A 5,835-nucleotide genomic window follows, 5' to 3' on the forward strand; every position below is an offset into this window, starting at 1 on the left:
TATTATAGTAAAGAATAGACGGCGTTACTCAGAGGTATTTCCGTAAAGTGGGTGAAAAGAAGTGAGAAGAAAGTAGACGTAAGAGAAAGTATTGGTGGCAGGGGCCAAAGGGGATGGAAAAGTGGGAAGGAAGGAAGATAGAAGAGGAAGGGTCCCTGACGCGCATATGAATTTATTAATAGACGTAAACAGAAATAGTACAGAGCAAAATATAAGCATAACCTTTAAACAGAATGCCCAGCTCGGGCTACAAAATAAAACACGATAGCAAACTTATGTACATAATATTATTTACAATGGCAGTGCTTTGCGAATTTAACAGATAAGAATGGCCGAGTACAGTAGTAGCAGTGAATACAGTGGCAAAGAGTGAAAGAGCTGTATACATTGATCAATTACATAGAAGATTACATTGCAGAGATAACTTAATGATGAAGCCGGGAGAACACTGGAGAGTTTGCATAGTAGAGAATTTTTGAGAGTAAGACTGGGTTACAATGAAGGGAAAGTTTGTCCCTGTATTAATTTTGACGTCTACCAGTTTCAATACAAATGGTGTATCCAGGAACTGAATAATGTAATTTAGAGATATATCTGATATATGAGGATCATTCAAAAAGAAATGAGCTGGAGGCCTAGGAACAGAAACCCTTACCTATATGTCAGAAGTATTGGCCCTGACCGTTGAGGCACTTGTCCCACTGTGACACAAGGCAGTGAATGGCTGTCTTGTAAAAGTCCCGGGGCTGTGTTGTCAACCAGTTCCGAACGTACTGCTGGACGTCGTCATCTGAGGTGAATCGTTTGCCCCTCAGAGCCTATTTTAGAGGACCAAAAATGGCGTAATCGCAGGGAGAGAGGTCTGGACTGTATGGAGGGTGACCAAGGAACTCCCACTTGAATTTCTTCAAGAGTGCCGTGATTGTGCCGTATGAGGTCTGGCATTGTTGTGGAGCAGAATGACCCCACAGGTGAGCTGCCCTGGTCGTTTCGATTTGATTGCTTGGCGAAGGGTGGTCAAGGTTTGTGAATAACACTGAGCATTCACTGTTGTCTCGTGCTGCAGGAAGTCAATAAGAAGTGGGCCGTTTTGGTCAAAGAAGAATGTGAGCATAACCTTTCCTATGCTTGTGTGAATGGCCTTGGATTTTTTGGTGGTGGTGACCCTGGATGCTTCCACTGGAGACTTTGTCATTTCGATTTGGGTTTGAAGTGATTACACCATGACTCATCTCCAGCCATCACTTGTGACATGAACTCATTCTCTTCCCAGGCATAGCGCTCCAGATGATCAAGACAGTGGGCCATTCGACATGCTTGTTGTTGTGGTTGTAGACTGTGGGGCACCCATTGGGTGCACACTTTGTGCCAGTTCAATCTTTCCCTCATGATGGTGTGAACACTTCTGATGCTCAATCTGACCTCGGCGGCAACTGCTTGTACCGTCACTTAGCGGTCCTGGCTAATGACTCCATCAACCAGCTGGACAATGTCATCGGTTATGCGGTGTGGTGTTCCTGACTGTGCATCATTGGCTAATGACACCTGCCCTTCCCTGAAGCACTTGTGCCAAGCCTTGACCCTTGCAAGGGACATGCAATGTTCACCATACACTTGTGACATTCTTCGATGAATGTCCATTCCCCCTACTCCTTCTGCTGTCAGAAAACAAATAACACCTCTTTGCTCTTCTTTTGATGCCTCCATTTCACTGTTTCACTGTTTACAACACGACTGACCACGGTAGACGATTGACACATGCTTCTGCTAGTTTTGTAGTCATGTGATATGCACCCAGGGCCCTCTAGCGGTGGGCTGTGATCTTCCATGCTGTTGTTGGAACCATACATTCTTAGACACAATATTACAATTCTGTCATTGGTTTTCACATTCCAGCCTTTGGCTTGTTTCTTTCTGAATGATCCTCATATTATATTTGGATTAATTCCAGTTTATTTAGAAAATTTTTGTAATTTTTCTGAATCCATGTTAGTGCTGTGTAGAGGCATTTTCCTAAACAAAATACACCAAATAGTTGAAATATTTTTGTTATTTAATTTTAATTTCATAAGCAGAAACAACAACTTTTTGTTTAACTCAGTGGCTTTTGAGAAAGTATGCTTCAAATGTGAGTGGAATGTTAGATGACAATCAAGAGTAACTTCAAAATATTTACATTCATTTAAGATATCGAGTTGATAATTTTCCAGGATCCATTTATCTGACTTTTTCAATCTCCCAGCACAACAAGAAAATCATACTCTTAGATTTAGGAGGATTAATTCTTAAACTTCTGTCTTTACAATAATCATAAAACATATTTATTTTCTTTTGGATAACTATCTGCATCTTAGCCAGAATTACAATATTGTCTGCATATATTAAGTGAGAGACTTCATAAGGAGGGAGGTGTATATATATATATAATCCAATGATCTACTGGAGAAAAGAGTCTGGAGATCAGTTGTGTACAAGATAATAAATATGGCTTGCCTTATGAAAGACTTCCAATCTATCCACCATATTTTTCCACATTAACATATTTCATTAAATTATACTAGAAAGAACAAAGATTGAATTGGCCGTGCTTCTTCCCTTAATAAAAGCAAACTGTTAAAACCCAGGTAAATCATTTTCCTGCATCCATTTATTGAATCTATTCTTTAATAAATGAAAAAGAAACCTTTCTAAAATTGTCAACAAGGCAGTAGGTCTATAATTTTGGATATCACTATGGTCACCTTTCTTATATATCACACTATATATTAGAGTTTCAATTTTTGAAATTATTTCTGAAAAGAAGACAGAATTATACAAATCCAACAAAAGTTGGTTTGATTTAGCAGAAGAATATTGTAGTAATTCCAAAATTACATTATAATGGCCTAGAGGGGAGTTATTATGAATTAGGGATAATGCTATATTGAGTTAATTTAAAATAAAAGCACTATCCAAAGTCAATTTTCTTATTGAAACTTAGGTCCAAGAAAATATGTATTTCTGGTCAAACCAAACTTTTCAGAAAATTATACCAACAATCAGTAGTAATAGGATTTATTTGAAATATTTGGGCAGCTTTCTATACGTATTTACCAGTACAGTTTCTCAGAAGGAATTTGAAGAGGCCAAACTATTTATTAGAACACTAAAAAATAGTGTGGATTTAGCGTGCAATTAAGAATTCTTACTTTACTTGTTTTTTTTTAATTGCCAATAGTGTAAATCTGAAATTGTGTGGTGATTCTGTATACGATGGGATCCTACTGTATTTGTATTTATTCTTATCTACATAAATTAATGAGTTATACTATGTAAAAATTATAAAATAATTTATATCATTAACATTAAAATAATTATAACTTTTATTGAATATGTATGTATGTATTGTTATAAATGAGTTTAAATTTATTAACAGATAGAATTTGAAGAAGAGATTAGGATAATAAAAGAATTATATAATTTAATGACTGAATATAAAATAGAATTTGATCAAGATGATTATGATATATTTATAGTAAGTAAAAGTTTTTATATTTTTATATTGATAAATTAATATTATTTAAAAATTTTATGTATTATATAGTCAAAATACAATCATTGATTCTATTTATTAATCATGTTTTTCTAATAAATTATGCAATTCAAATCAAAAACAGTTTACTAAAATAATCATATCATAAGCTATTCCAAAATAATTCTTTTGGAATATAAAAGAAAAACAATAGGAATGAAATTGCCCAGTTGTTTAATTGCTCATCCTTCAATGGATTTTTTAGTGATAAGCATAAATTTTGCTGAAAGGAACTAATCACACTGGGAACACACCAGTAATTGACTATGCAAACTTTATTATACCAGGAAATGCATTTTGAGCCTTCTGTCTGTCTTCAGTTTTTTATTACAGATCAGGAGGGGTAGAAGAGCCAGGAGAGATAGAAGAGTTTTTTGTGTGATTAGTTCCCTTCAGCAAAACTTATGTTTATTTCTAAATAAATTGTCTAATTAATATAATTTAACTGTTAAGTCATATTCAAATATGCTTATCTATTGTTTTTGATTTTAATTAAGAAATATTATTTATAATTAATTATATAAGAAACATATTGATATACAGGAAAAACCTTTATCAACAACATTTTTAATTATTGAAAGCAAACTTTTTCAGTTATTCTTGCAGCTATGATTAGGATATTCAATTTATTTTTGTTCTGAAAATTGAATTGAAATGATAATTGTATTTATTTTGTATCATAATGGAATAAATGTTCTAATATCCTGATGATGGCTGCAAGAAATAGTTGAAAACATTTGCTTTCAATAATTAAAAGTGTTGCTGGTAAAGGTTTTTTCTGTATATTTCTGTGAGTAACCAGTTAAGAATAATTCTGTTATAAGAAACATAGTTGCATTTTTAATGAAATATTAATACTTACTAATTATATATTNATTTTAATTATATGAAAATAATCACACAATACTGTATTTTATTATAACCGCATTATGTATCTTATTACAAATTTCTATACAACACGTGAAAAAAAAGATGAGATTGCTATTATATATTCAAATATTAGTGGCGGAGTGGAAGCGCTGTATTGTCAGCATTCAAAAAGCCAGATTCGCGCATGCACTTTACAGAGTACCAACATCACCCGGTTTAGCTGGTGGAAGCCTAGGACCTTGGGTGAATGCTACTGTATACTGCATCCAATTCTATCCAGGACCAGTTCTGGGCCGTTAGCTGCCTGCCCGCTAGGTATATGGTTGCCCTCGCCCGATTATGTGAATCATGAGTAGATTTATAACTTAACCCAACTGATAAGAATTTACTGGTATGTTTTTACAATAGTTTTGTATAGTTGACAGGAGTTAAAAAAAATCCATTAAAATATTTGATATTTTTATTCCGCTCTCCGATTTTATATTACTCACTGATTTCAATGTTAAACCAGTGATATTACAATTTTGTATGTCCCATCTTTAAGGGGATGTAGGAAAAAACGTGTACAATTCTTTTATAATGTTAAAAAATTAACCGTTACTTTGACAGCATCATTTACAACTAAATTTAATGAATGAGAGAGATTCACGAGGTATGGAAAAAGCTCTAGAATTTATTTTCCTTACATTTACGATTTATGTATTCGTCTGTCATAAAACTTTGTCTTTCCACTTTTTTCCCGACACTACAAATATTCGAGCACAAAGTAACTGGTTTTGACTTATTTCTACTTAAAAAATAGTTAAATAATTAAGCAATTAGGGAATTGGGGACATAAACAAAACCCTGATGAAAGAGCTGAAATTTTACTTAAACAAAAGCTTAGCCGAACCATCTCTAGCCGAGTACAGTGGAGACTGATTTCTTCGTATTATTAATGTAATAAAGACAGAAATTTTTTTAGTTCAACCAGAGTGACCGAAAAGTTGTAAATTTTGGAAATTTCTGAGGACACTTGGTCCTAAAACGAATTAGTTAGAAAACAAATGACTATTAAGTTTAACATATTTAGATTTTTACAGCTATGGTGAGAAACGTTTAAAATCTACAACAGCTCTGTTGCGTCTTTTGAGATATACTAGTGATGCAACAAAAGAGGTATTTGACATTGACCAGTATCGGCACCTTGGGGATTTGGCAGTCCGCGTGTATGTGCGCTCTACAACTGTCTTCGATTCCATTCATTAGCCACTCATAGGGAGCTATTTGACTAAGTGCATTATTTTAAGATTTAAAAAGTAAAGGAGATTTTATATTTTTATGTACGTTTCTTTACAAAGCTATATTTAATTATAATTTTCTTTAAAAGTATATTGGGTATGTCCCTATATTTC

Source organism: Centruroides sculpturatus, unplaced genomic scaffold (assembly GCF_000671375.1).
Source record: "Centruroides sculpturatus isolate CEXI.00-Female unplaced genomic scaffold, Cexi_2.0 scaffold1335, whole genome shotgun sequence".
In the NCBI taxonomy this organism is placed as follows: Eukaryota; Metazoa; Arthropoda; class Arachnida; order Scorpiones; family Buthidae; genus Centruroides; species Centruroides sculpturatus.